Source organism: Dermacentor andersoni, chromosome 11 (assembly GCF_023375885.2).
Source record: "Dermacentor andersoni chromosome 11, qqDerAnde1_hic_scaffold, whole genome shotgun sequence".
NCBI classification, from domain to species: Eukaryota; Metazoa; Arthropoda; class Arachnida; order Ixodida; family Ixodidae; genus Dermacentor; species Dermacentor andersoni.
This window is the reverse complement of record NC_092824.1, coordinates 16,911,863-16,926,819: the sequence shown is the minus strand read 5'-3', so window position 1 is coordinate 16,926,819 and position 14,957 is coordinate 16,911,863. Positions and strand designations below refer to the sequence as shown.

Sequence of the window (14,957 nt, the reverse complement as noted above, 5' to 3'; positions counted from 1 at the left end):
TTTTCGCCACAGTGACCAACGCTCGCGACAGAAGCATCACAAAATCATTTCAGGAGAACTACCTAGCGTGGCACAGGTACCACGAGCACCTCTGCCTGTGCGTGCATCGAGGACGGTAACGGCGTCTACTGATAATTCAAGGTCGACGAGAGCACGCGGCAAACATTCACCTCCACTGGCCGATACAGACACGGAATGGCCTTTGCTGCCCTCTAGGCCCACGGCCATGCCAGCGGGCACAAGCGGTCCTCTGCGCCATGAAGCCAAGAACTATAGGGCTAAGGAAACCGGTGACACTACGGGCAAGCAACGAGATGAATACGATGAGAAAGACAGTGTACAAAAAATGCTGAAGCACCTGGTTCAGTCAATGGGCGTGATTCTCGGTGGTCTCGAGAATCCGGCCGCTAAAATTGCCCTACAAGATCTCGCCATGCTGGAGCCGCTTTTCGCAGCTCTTTATATGCTATAAAGCTTTTGTTTGGCGCTGGTGCTGTTCGCGCAGGGGAGGCCCACACAGCAGCTTCGTCCTAGCACCTTTATTTTTAAGTTAACTTGAATTGGTGGCTACAGGCTCGATACGAAACCTGATAGTGGCTTCATGGGTGACATTATAGAATGTTTATCATCAGAGTGTTGAACGTGCTTTCACCTTTGCGCAACCCTCTTGGTATGTCATCACCATCCCTGATCACACCATTACGTCCCCCTTCCCCCTCCCCCTGTGCAGATTAGCAGGCTAGAGCATCTTAGCTCAGGCTGACCTCTCTGCCTTTTTCTGTTAAATTATCTCTATCCATGCAGCTCGAGCTGAGCCACCTCACGTGCGAAGATTGGTTTCGTGCTTCCTGAACTAAGCATTGGCAACGTCCTTACATCAAACCAACACTGCCCCAAAGGGAAGGATGGCGACTTCTAGGGCATTATATATATATATATATATATATATATATATATATATATATATATACATGCAGGCGCGTCCCATACTGTGCGATTACATTTGTTAGGCGGCGAAGCGTGGTTGCCCGATAAAGATAAGTACACGTGTCAATATATATATATATATATATATATATATATATATATATATATATATATATATATATATATATATATATATATTGACACGTGTACTTATCTTTATCGGGCAACCACGTTTCGCCGCCTAACAAATGTAATCGCACAGCATGGGACGCGCCTGCATGTATCCGAGGTTTCTGGAAAGTTATCGATGCTTCTATCCGCTGTCTGTTGTCGCCGAGACTTATATTGTCTGATTTCATCACCTGACGCGAATGGTGTAGAACTTTGTGGAAGGCACGCGGGTCCCAACGATTAGTCTGGAACATTCGATGACTACTCTATAAAAGCCGACGCGCTTGACCCGCTGATCAGATTTTCGACGATCGCCGACTGTGTTCGCCGCTTTCGTTGTGCTATAAGTGTAGCCTGTTTTGTGGGCACAGGTTCGCCCAATAAAAGCTAGTTTTGTATTCCACCGTACTGCTTCTTTCTTCACCGTCACTACCACGTGACATCTGGTGGAGGTGCTTGTGCGTTCATGTACCGAACGCCCCCGCAAAGCCGCGATCCAAGCCCGAAGCCCGAGGACAAAACCGACATCGCCCAAGACCAGCGTGCTAGCCGCAGACAGCAAAGACTGCCCCCAGAGCACGGACTTCTGCCTGAAACGACAAAGAAGATCGCCGTGGTCAAGACAAACCAAATGGCTGCCCCAGTGTCCCCCGTTATCCTACAGCAACCTCGGGACCAACCAACCTTCCATGGAGCAGCAACTGAAGACCCGGAATCCTGGCTGGAGACATACGAGCGAATCGCGACTTTCAACAACTGCGACTCCGACGACAAGTTGCGGCATGTATACTTCGCCCTAGAAGACGCCGCCAGAACGTGGTTCGAGAACAGGGAGTCGACATTGACAACATGGGACCTGTTCCGTACCGGCTTCCTGCGCACCTTTACAAGCGTCGTGCGCAAGGAAAGGGCCGAAGCTACGCTGGACGCCCGAGTGCAGCTACCAAATGAGAACGTTGCCATCTTTACGGAAGAAATGAGCCGTCTGTTCCGCCACGCCGACCCGGATATGGCCGAGGAAAAGAAAGTACGCCTACTCATGCGTGGTGTGAAGGAAGAACTTTTCGGCGCAATGGTACGAAGCCCACCGACGACCGTAGCAGAGTTCCTTCGCGAGGCCACCGGCATTGAGAAGACACTCGAAATGCGGAACCGGCAATTCAACCGCCGCACAAGCTCTACCCACTACGCAGGAATTCAATCACTGGCCACGGACGATCTGCGCGAGACCATCAGGGCCATTGTGCGCGAAGAACTGCGCAAGGTCTTGCCGTCGTCGCAGCCTCAAGTGGCCTCTATCGCCGACATCGTGAAAGAAGAGGTGCACCGATCCCTTGGAGTTCCTGAGGTGCAACCAGAACCACCGCAGCCGGAAGCAATGACCTGGAAGCCAAAACTACACCGACGAAAGACGACTTGACGACGCGACGTTCCAACTTCAGTTCTACACGACGCAGCCGTGATCCAACGCCAAGACCAAACTGCAATGCCAGACAAAGAACAACCGACCTCGACGTGCTTCTCGACGGCCACGCAGTCACTGCCTTAGTCGACACAGGGGCCGATTACTCCGTAATGAGTGGACACATCGCCGCCCAGTTGAAGAAAGTTAAGACCGCATGGGAAGGCCCTCAGATTCGCACCGCTGGAGGACACCTCATCACGCCGACTGGGATCTGCACGGCAAGAATAACCATTCATGACCGGACTTACCCTGCCACCTTCGTTATCCTCCAACAGTGTTCACGAGACGTCATTCTCGGTATGGACTTCCTGGACCAACACGGCGCAATCATCAACCTGAAGTCGAAGTCAGTAACGCTGTCGGAAGATAAAGCAATGCCGCCGGAGAGCCCTCGTAGTCATCACGCCTTGAGTGTGCTCGAAGATCAAGTGAGCATCCCGCCTCGCTCCAGCATTGTTATTTCGGTCGGCACAGAAACACCCGCTGACGTAGAAGGCGTCATCGAAGGCGACCAACGTCTATTGCTAGACCGTGAAATTTGCGTCGCAAGAGGGATCGCTCGACTGCATGGAGGGAAAACTGAAGTGTTGCTGACAAACTTCAGCCAGGAGTTCAAGCACATCAACAAAGGCACGACGATCGCGTACATCGAGGAAATTCTGGAAACAAGTAATGCGTTTGTCCTCTCGGATTCCGCCGCATCTACCCCGACGACCATGGTTCCCGAACCAGACTACGACATTAATCCAAATCTCCCTATGATTAAGCAACAGCAGCTCAGAAGTCTGCTCCGACGATACAAAGGCTGCTTTTCGACGTCATCGAGGATTCGACAAACACCAGTCGCCAAGCATCGCATAATCATCGAGGAATGCGCTCGACCACTCCGTCAGAGCCCTTACCGAGTTTCGGCGCGAGAACGTGAAGCTATAAGAGAACAAGTCAACGAAATGTTGCGCGACGACATCATCCAGCCGTCGAAAAGCCCGTGGGCATCCCCTGTTGTTCTGGTAAAGAAAAAGGACGGAACCCTACGTTTCTGCGTCGATTATCGTCGTCTGAACAAGATCACGAAGAAGGACGTATACCCCCTCCCACGGATAGACGACGCATTGGATCGGCTCTGCAACGCTAAATACTTCTCGTCCATGGACCTCAAGTCTGGCTATTGGCAAATAGAAGTCGACGAAAGAGATCGCGAAAAGACCGCCTTCATCACCCCAGACGGCCTCTACGAGTTCAAGGTTATGCCATTCGGACTGTGCTCGGCGCCTGCAACGTTCCAGCGCGTGATGGACACGGTTTTAGCAGGATTGAAGTGGCAGACCTGTCTCGTATACTTGGATGACGTCGTCGTCTTCGCCGGAAATTTCGACGTTCACCTTAGGCGGCTGGCAACAGTGCTAGAGGCCATCAGGTCATCAGGACTTACTCTGAAGCCGGAAAAGTGCCGCTTCGCTTACGAGGAGCTTCTATTTTTAGGCCACGTCATCAGCAAATCTGGAGTCCGCCCCGACCCGCAGAAGACAGCTGCCATAGCAAAGTTCTCACAGCCCATCGACAAGAAGGCAGTGCGTAGATTTCTTGGCATGTGTGCCTACTACAGGCGATTTGTCAAGAACTTTTCACGCATCGCTGAGCCGCTGACGCAGCTAACTAAATGTGACGTCGAGTTCAAGTGGGAAACGCCGCAGGCCGACGCATTTCAAGAACTCAAACGACGCATGCAGTCGCCGCCCGTACTTGCGCACTTCGACGAGCACGCCGATACCGAAATCCACACTGACGCCAGTAGCCTAGGCCTCAGCGCCGTCCTGGTCCAGAGAAAACATGGACATGAACACGTGATAGCTTACGCTAGCCGGTCGTTGTCAAAAGCGGAAGGCAATTATTCTACAACCGAAAAGGAATGCCTCGCCATCGTTTGGGCTACAGCGAAATTTCGCCCTTACCTATATGGCAGGCCATTCAAAGTCGTCAGCGACCATCACGCCTTGTGTTGGCTAGCGAATTTAAAGGATCCCTCAGGACGGCTGGCACGGTGGAGCCTGAGACTACAAGAATACGACATCACTGTAACATACAAGTCCGGACGAAAACACTCAGACGCCGATTGCCTATCACGCGCCCCCATTGACCCGCCGCCGCAAGATGACGAGGATGACGACGCCTTCCTTGGAATAATAAGCGCGGAAGACTTCGCCGTACAACAACGAGCGGACCCGGAACTTAAAGGCCTCGTCGATTATTTGGAAGGGCACACCGACGTTGTTCCCAGGGCATTTAAGCGCGGATTATCTTCCTTCACGCTTCAAGACAGTCTACTCGTGAAGAAGAACTTCTCACCAGTCCGCGCCAATTACCTTCTTGTTGTCCCGTCAGGACTTCGTCCAGAAGTATTGCACGCCCTACATGACGACCCGACCACTGGACACCTCGGATTTTCCTGAACACTATCGAGGATACAAGAAAAGTATTATTGGCCGCGCCTGACCGCCGACGTCACCCGTTATGTCAGAACATGCCGAGACTGTCAGCGACGCAAGACACCGCCGACAAGGCCAGCCGGATTACTACAGCCAATCGAGCCTCCTTGCCGACCATTCCAGCAGATCGGGATGGACTTGTTGGGACCCTTTCCGACGTCAATAACCGGAAATAAGTGGATAGTTGTGGCAACGGACTACCTCACCCGCTTCGCTGAAACAAAAGCACTGCCGAAAGGTAGCGCAGCCGAAGTGGCGAAATTCTTTGTCGAAAACATTCTGCTGCGACATGGCGCCCCAGAAGTCCTCATCACCGACCGAGGAACGGCCTTTACAGCGGAGCTCACCCAAGCCATTCTGAAATACAGTCAGACAAGGCACAGGAGGACAACGGCTTACCACCCGCAGACGAATGGTCTTACGGAGCGGCTGAATAAGACCCTCGCCGACATGCTAGCGATGTACGTCGACGTCGAACACAAGACCTGGGATGCCGTCCTGCCGTACGTAACATTCGCTTATAACACGGCGGTACAAGAAACAACACAGATCACGCCGTTCAAGCTGGTCTACGGCAGGAACCCGACGACGACGCTCGACGCCATGCTGCCTCACGTCACGGACGAGGAGAACCTTGACGTCCGTACCTACCTCCAGTGCGCCGAAGAAGCCCGACAGCTCGCCCGCCTGCGAATCAAGAACCAGCAGAGGACCGACAGCCGACACTACAACCTCCGACGACGCTTCGTGGAGTACCAGCCCGGTGACCGTGTTTGGGTTTGGACCCCTATACGCCGACGAGGACTCAGCGAGAAGCTTTTGCGTCGCTATTTCGGACCGTACAAGATCATCCGACGTATTGGCGCACTGGACTATGAGGTCGTGCCAGACGGTATTTCGCTATCACAGCGGCGCCGCTCGCGACCTGAAATAGTCCACGTTGTGCGACTCAAGCCCTACTACCAGCGTTAACGAACTTTGTGGCTTCGCGTAACTGACCTTTGGACTTTATTTATTTTTTGTTACTTATGTTTAAGAAGTGTCCTTTTGTGTTTCGCTCTCTTATATTTGTAGCATCGGGACGATGCTTTTTTTAAGAAGGGGGTATTGACACGTGTACTTATCTTTATCGGGCAACCACGTTTCGCCGCCTAACAAATGTAATCGCACAGCATGGGACGCGCCTGCATGTATCCGAGGTTTCTGGAAAGTTATCGATGCTTCTATCCGCTGTCTGTTGTCGCCGAGACTTATGTTATCTGATTTCATCACCTGACGCGAATGGTGTAGAACTTTGTGGAAGGCACGCGGGTCCCAACGATTAGTCTGGAACATTCGATGACTACTCTATAAAAGCCGACGCGCTTGACCCGCTGATCAGATTTTCGACGATCGCCGACTGTGTTCGCCGCTTTCGTTGTGCAATAAGTGTAGCCTGTTTTGTGGGCACAGGTTCGCCCAATAAAAGCTAGTTTTGTATTCCACCGTACTGCTTCTTTCTTCACCGTCACTACCACGTGACAATATATATATATATATATATATAGAGAGAGAGAGAGAGAGAGAGAAAAAACGGAGGCGCTCGATGTTTGTTGCTTATGACAACATGAAGCCAATAGAGAATGCAGATGCAGTCAAAGAAAGTATCGGCGAAACTAGCTGTGCTTGAAATTACTATGCAGAAAATGTTAACGAAAACTGAAATGAATGCAGACGAAAAGATGATAGCCGCCGGTGAGAGAAAATCTCGCAATGTCTATATTACGCTGGTGTTACTTTATTACGAGGATAAACGCTGAATTCACGAATTTCTTTCGCACCTTTATACAGATCGTTTCTTCCAGGACAGTTAACCAAAACGGGTTAATATTCAACTCTTGGAACTAACGGAAGCCTGTGTTCCAGTCATTCACAATCATGGCGACGCTGGCAAACCTTGGTTCAGTAGTGCCCTAACGAAGCTATCCCGGAAGAAAAAACGTCTTTTTCGCATAGCTAAGCGTTCCTCTTCAACCGTCAGGTGGGAAAAATACTTCACATGTGTGAAAGAGTATACAAGCCTCTTGAAGACTTCTAAAAAGAAGTTCTTTCATCAGGATCTACTGCACATAATGAGCGAAAATGCACAAAAAATCTTGTTTGCCTTTCTAGCTATCAATCACACAAAATATGCCTTTCTAACCCGGATGGTTCGCATGTGGCGCCTGACGAACGATCTTATGTTATGAACTCTTGCAATTTTTAGATACTCACTCTTGAACCGCATCATAACATCCAGAACTTTCCTTGTCCCTCATTTTCTCAGATGCTGCCCATTAAAGTTACGACAGAAGGCATCGAAAAGCTGACCGACAAGTTGAAATTATCAAGCAGTCCCGGCCGAGATAACATATCTGCTAAGGTGTTCAAAGCAACCATAGTCCAATCAAGTCGTCTATTACAAGTAATCTTGGCTCAATACGTCAATGAAGGCCGCTTCCAGATGACTGGAAGATTAGCGAAGTATTTCAGGTATTCAAAAGTGGTAACCGGTCTGATCCTTCAAATTATCACCCAATCCCTTTAACGTTCATTGCATGCAAACTAATGTAACATATAATTTATTCTCGAGTCTCCCTACACCTTGATAACCACGGATTCTTTTTTGCCAATCAACATGGCTGCAGGTCTGGCCCTTCTTGTGAAACGCAGCTTTTTGAATTTACCACCGCGCTTCATTTAAACCTAGATTCGTGGTTTCAAACTCATGTGATCTTCTTAAATTTCTCAAAGGCATTCGATCATGTTCGCCATCTACGACTAATCTGCAAACTCTCTTCTCTCAGCCTAGACCCGCAAATTTCAGCATGGATTAAATGCTTCTTCACCGACCGCATTCGGTACACCTTTATAGGAGGATGTCATTCAGCAACTAAGGTACTTTCTGCAGTTCCACAACGATCTGTCCTTGGTGCCGTTCTCTTCCTGATTTATATTAATGACTTCGCTTGTGGTATTTAATCTATACGCCTCTTCGCGGACGACTGTGTCCATTATCGTCGAATTTCTACTGTGTCCGACCAGGTGCTTCTTCAGAACGACCTGCAATTAATAGATAACTGGTGTACCGAATGGTTGATGCAGCTTAACATATCTAAATACACATTTATTCAAATTTCCCGCAAGCACGCTAACATCACCCATGCGCACTCATTACACACAGTCAACATGTCGTAAGTACAAACGTATCGCTATCTTGGTATCTTATACACTAGCAATCTAAACTAGTCAGAACACTTCACGAAACTGATCGCCGACAGCTCTAAAACGCTAGGCTTCATCAGAAGAATATTGTCGTTGTCACCCCCTTCCGTCCGTAAATTGGCGTATGAAACTTTTGTTCGAAGAAAACTTGAATGCGCTACTGCGATTTGGTGTCCACATCTAACATATCTAATCAATGCGATAGAATCTGTTCAGAACCGTGTTGCTCGATCCATATCTTCAATATATTACTACAAAACTAGCGTCAGCAGTATTAAGTCGTCGCTCAATCTACCCACATTAGTCTATCGGCGCAAGATATCACTTGTTTGCTTATTGCACAAGTTGGACTACCATTTTCAAACCCGCCGTGGTTGCTCAGTGGCTATGGTGTTGGGCTGCTGAGCACGAGGTCGCGGGATCGAATCCCGGCCACGGCGGCCGCATTTCGATGGGGGCGAAATGCGAAAACACCCGTGTACTTAGATTTAGGTGCACGTTAAAGAACCCCAGGTGGTCGAAATTTCCGGAGTCCTCCACTACGGCGTGCCTCATAATCAGAAAGTGGTTTTGGCACGTAAAACCCCATAAGTTAAGTTACCATTTTCAACATCTGCGCGAATCACTTCTATCACCAGCACGTTCTTCACGACTCCTGTTCAATTCACTCAGTCTACAGCGCCTGTACAGATCAACTTCTGCCTTCAATAAATCATTTTTACCCACACCAATCCAGGAATCGAAGGAACTCCCAGATGCAATCGCCATGGAGCATGATCCTGAAGAATTTAAAGAGCGTTTGCTTTCAAATTTTGGAAATTAGAATTGTATAATTTATCTGTCCAATGCAAGTGTTGTTGCATTTGAAGTCACCTGTACTCCTATTTCGCTGCACTACTTAACCTGCGTTATTTCAATTGATTCTTGTTGTAACAACTTTGACTTGTGTAAGTCTATGATGACTCCCCCCCCCCCCTTATGTAATACCCTTTAAACTGTCCTAAAGGGTCCAATAAAATAGGATATATACATATATACATAATCGTCATCACCAGCCTATTTATGTCCACTGCAGGACGAATTACCCCTGTCCTGCGCCAACCCACTAAAACTAGACCCCGCAAATTTCCTGATTTTGTCGCACCACATAGTCTTCTGCGTCCTCTACTGCGCTTCGCTTCTCTCGATACCCACTCTGTCACCCTAATGGTCCAATGGTTATCTAATCTGCGCATTACATGACCTGCCCATCAGCATTTTTGTCTCGTAATGTCTATTAGAATATCGTCTATACCTGTTTGCTCTCTGATTCAAACCGTTATCTTTCTTTCTCTTAAAATTATGCCTAGCATTCTTCGTTCCATCGCTCTTTGCGCGGTCCTCAACTTGTTCTTAAGCTTCTTTGTCAGTCTCCAAGTCTCTGCCCTATAAGGCAGCACCGGTAAAATGCACTAATTGTAGACTTTCCTTCTGAATGATAACGGTAAGCTCCCAGTCAGGAGCTCACGATGTCTGCCGTATGCGATCCAACTTATTTTTATTCTTCTGTGAATTTCCTTCGCATAGTCAGGGTTTCCTTTGATTAGTTGACCTATGTAAGCGTACTCCTTCACAGACTCTAGGAGAAGGCTGACTTGCGATCTTGAACTCTTGTTCCCTTGCCTGGTTATTTACCATTATCTTTGTCTTCTGCATAATAATTTTCAGCCCCACCTCTTACACTATCCCTGCATACAATGTGTATATATATATATATATATATATATATATATATATATTTATATATATATATATATATATATATATATATATATATATATATATATATAAGCCTTTGTTAATATATCATAAGAAGTTAGTTGGCGTCTTATGATAAGATTAATGGATCACGACCCGCGATGTATTCAAACGTTCCTAGTGAAATACGTTACTCGTGTGGTCTCTGTTACGCATACTTCTTTGTATTTATCCTTTAGTATTTATATTTCTATATTTGAGTTTTTTGGTTGCAACATTTCTAATTTACCTTGCATGCTTGGGTGCCCTTCCTGCAAGGACCGATGTATGGTCTGCAGTATGCTATTAATAATAATATATGTAGGGAGTTTAAGCGAACACTTTCAAAATTTTTGAAAGGCGCCCGTAGTAAATAGTACAATTTTTGCTCATGAGGTGGTTTACTCGAAGCAGCGGACACTACTCGCACAGAAAATTAAAACGCATAATCGATTAATTAACAAAATCTCGCTAATGTTTTTACTAATTACTTGATGGCACATAATTACTTTAAACAACGAACAGAAGAGAGACGACAGGACAAGGCGCCTTCTGCTGTCTTCTCTCTTGTGTCCGTTGGTTCCCGCTAAACAAAGTAATTATGGATTCACACCAACTAGCCCACCAACGAATTGTGCTGACCTTATGGCCCAGAATACAATTTACAAATTCTTGCCGTGTTGCTTGCAAGGCGGATCCACTTTGAACGAATTTTCAGGATGACACTAGTTTCGAGATATTATTTCCCGAACTTTGCGGAGAAATGCATTGGCGCTCCAGTTACTTTTTTCCTTGAATGCATAAAAAGACGTTACGGTGTGAAAGTAACTGGCACGCCAATGCATTTCTCCGCAAAGTTTGGGCAACAGTATCTCGAAACTAGTGTCATCCTGAAAATTCGTTCCAAGTGGATTCGCCTTGCATGCAACACAGCTAGAATTTGTAAATTGTATTATGGGCCATAACGGAATTTGTTAAAATTAACATTAGCAAATGTTTGCTAATTAGTCGATTATGCACTTCAGTTTTTCATGCAAGTTGTCCCCGTCGCTTCGAGTCGATCACCTTACGAACAAGAATTGTGCTATCTGCCACAGGCAACGTTTAAGAATTTGTGAAAGTGTTCGCTGAAACACCCTGTATATATGTGACGAACCGGAGAATCGGAGAATCGGATTTCGGAGAATCAGAGTGTGACGATCACAGACTTGGGTGCAAGAAGTGCACCTACTCTGCTCTAATTCATTTTTGGAATGGACAGCTGCAGCATATTGCTATGTCACTTGTTAACGTTGCTTTTAGTCAGTTTTATTTATATTGAGGATGCTTAAAACGAGCTCAAAATCTTTTTTTCAATGTTTACGTTCAGGTTCTATGGCGATAAATGTCAACATTAGGTTTCCCTGATATTTTTTATTATATTCACCTTCACGAACCGTTCGGCTCCGTTTTTTTTATACTCCTTGAAACATTCGAATATGTAACGTGTGGTTTGACTAATTATGAGCGGCGCTTCGTCCTATCGATAATTTGAGTGTCCCGTCTTCGCAGTGCTTATTCGTATGCAATGGCTCGTACTGTTTCAGTGGCGCAATGGCATTGCAATTAATCTATAGCGTCTGCTACTCGTAAAATGGTGCCCATAGCAAAATACTCTGCGTACCTTTTCTTCTTTTTTTAATGTTCATATGCGTAGCTTACACGAACACATCCTATAAGAAATTTTACAAAGTTGCGATGCCCCGAGAAAACCCATCCTCTGTTTATTAATATATATCTTAAAGCACAAATATGGAAAACATAGCAAAAGACGTGCGGAAACTTGTGGAGATTATCATTCGATTGTAAGAAAATAAAACAAAGCCCACAATAAATTATTATATAAGTGACCTTGAGAAAGTCATGGAAAAATCCGTGTAAACACTACGATAATTCGTCGGTTAGAGCGACCTCAACTTTCTCAGAGCAGTACCAAAATCTTTTGCATACCGCGATGTCTGCAGTGATAAAATGAGCGAGAACTTGCCTTTATTGGCGTATTCCTCCAGCCGGGATGAAATGGGTTGCGTAGTGAAGATGAGCGCTTGCTGATGTCCAGAATGAAGCTTCACGGGAAATACAAACCTGGAGGGCCAAGCTTGCAGCAGTGAGAGAGTGTGTGTGTGTGGGACGTGAAAACCGCGCTGTAAACGCGCAGCTACTGCGTCTCTTGTTTGGAGTGTATAACAAGCTCAATGCCCAGGTGGCCCGGAAGCGAACGTTCGCAGACGACACTGGAGCAAAAAGTGGAGCGTTTACATTGACGCACGCGCAGCACAAAGGCACCTTTCTACTGAACGGTGATAAAGCATCTAGGCCGCTCGCCCCTGCCAAGAGATAGCGGTTGTCCACGCAGTCAAAGCGACAGAAGCACCCTGCTGGATGTTTATACGCTACGCAACGGGTAAACAGCAGAGGCTTCCACGCAGTTGGATCAGCGGAAAACGTCGTTTCGTTTGCCATCTGAAGAAAAAGGCATCACAAAAGCACACAGAAAAACGTTTTTCTGAAACACTGCTGCGGCATTACTAGGCGGATGTGGTATTACAAGCGCAATTTTCCACATGGTGAATCGCTTAGGCACGCAAACAATTTGTCTTTGAAAGCATGGCGATTCGATACTCGTGTTTCCGATCTCCTTAGTTATTGTCAGTAAAGTTCTGTCACTCAGACGCTGGCTCAGTTTTTTTCTTTTCTCCAATCAAAACAAATCGGAATTTTTTTCAACATCCGGGATGCTCAGAGCCATGGCGGAAAAGCCACTGCAAGAGCATGACCACCACCACGACCCAGTACCAATAGCAGGGATAGCCGAATAAAGCACAGAAATAATATACTTAACGCAAACAACAAAAGAAATCGCTTATCCAGTCTCAGATGCGTTTATTCGCCGATGCTTGTGCGCTATACAGGGAAGTAAAATGCGTTGATGATGTGGCTGTTCTCCAACAAGATCTAGACAAAATCAACGAGTGGCGTGTAAAGTGGCATATGAAGTTAAATGAAAAAAAAAAAAACTCTGTACATGACATTTACCAGAAAGAAGTATCCACACATGAGCAGTTATAATTTGAACAGTATACATTTAAAAGAAGTATCAGATTACAAATACCTAGGTGTTTATTTTACATCTTCGCTAAGGTGGCAGAGACACGTTGATTACGTTGCAGCCAAAGCTGGGAAATGTTGAGCCTTTTGCGTCGGAATGCCAGAACTTTTCCAGCACCAACTAAAGAATTATTGTACAAAACCAATGTTAGACCCCTTCTTGAATATGCCTGCACAGTCTGGGACCCTCCAGCAAAGCGAGACAATGATCAATTGGAAATGATTCAAAATTTGGCTGCCCGGTTTGTGTCAGGCAATTACCGCAGGACTATTGGGGCTGAAACTATAAAAGAAACACTGAATTGGGAGCAATTAGATAATCGTCGACGCAAGTTGCGATTGAAATTCTTTCATGCTATTTAGCATGGTCATGTCGGGATGAAAAATACAAACTATTTGCTTGCACCTCACTATGTCTCAGACAGAGTTGATCACATGTTCAAGGTACGGGAAATCACATGCAAGACTGATTTATTTCGATTGTCTTTCGTTCCGAGAACAATCCGCGAATGGAACCAATTGCCGTCAAACATTGCCTCTGTTATGTCTAAGGATGTTTTCTTTTCTATGTTAGCATAACCGCGTTTAAGTTTGTGCCAGTGACATCTGTATTTTGTGACTGATTGTGATTATTTTTATTAGTTGTGTGACTGACACTATATGTATTTCTTTATCGTTTTTGTGTATATCCTCCCCCACTGTAACGCCTGTTAAGGCGCTGTAAGTAATAAAGTAAATAATAAGTGAACAATTGAACATAAAGCAACTGCAGAAATTCAGGTTTCCCTGCTACTTCAGCGTAAATATCTGCTGCTATAATGAGCATGCTCTGCTAAACAACACATGAGGAACCCGAGCTGCGAAGAAAAAATTATATGGTCCTTATCAAGGACAGAAGCCATGATCTTGTGAATAAGTTCCTCAAAATTCTCTGAAATGATATTATGGATACTATAGAGATCTGCATGTAATAGTTAAGAATATTTGACTTCCCCCTCATGCAACACTAGTACTTTAACTACTTGCAGCTTTAGTTGGGAATATTCCTGCCGGAAAAATAATGTTAAAGATATATGCAGATATATCAGCAATAATAACCAACACGTGTTTAATGGGGCTAATCTGAGGGTAGCCTGCATTGCAACTGACCCACTGTGGTTGCTCAGTGCGTATGGTGTTGGACTGATGAGCACGAGGTCACGGGATCGAATCCCGGCCACGGCGGCCGCATTTCGATGGGGGCGAGATGCGAAAACACCCGTGCGCTTCGATTTAGGTGCATGTTAAAGAACCCCAGGTGGTCGAAATTTCCGGAGTCCTCCACTACGGCGTGCCTCATATTCGGAAAGTGGTTTTGGCACGTAAAGCCCCATATTTCTGTGTCGTTGCAGCAGGCGCTGTTTTTTTACCGGCGAAAAAGTAATAACCAATTCATTAGCAGTTGTAGGCACTGTAAATGCCCTTTCAGAGGCCCCTTGAATTAAGCATTTAGCACAACCGGACTGTGTTCTCTGCTTGGTAAGGATATGAAATGGTCATTGACCAAGTTTGCCATATCCGCTACGGAGATAGTGTCCCCGCTTAACGCAAGCTCAGTAGGCCCGCAGGAATCGCCGCTACTGCTAATGAGCTAATTTATATTACTCCAAGCTAATTATTTTTATTCATGGTATGAGTGTTGAACAGGTCAATTAGGTATTTTCTTTTTTTCATAAGGCATAGGCTGTTAACTGTATTTCTTC

The 14,957-nt window shown here is 46.2% G+C and overlaps 1 protein-coding gene across 1 annotated transcript in view; it reads right to left on the bottom strand.

The window, feature by feature from the left end:
- Positions 1-12,386, bottom strand: part of LOC126517574 (xaa-Arg dipeptidase-like) — a 59,603-nt gene extending 47,217 nt beyond the window's left edge. Inside the window, exon 1 of the mRNA XM_055064840.2 lies at positions 12,095-12,386. The gene's annotated coding sequence lies outside the window, so the exon portion shown is untranslated. The remainder of the gene's footprint in view (positions 1-12,094) is intronic.
- Between the last annotated feature and the right edge of the window lie 2,571 nt (positions 12,387-14,957).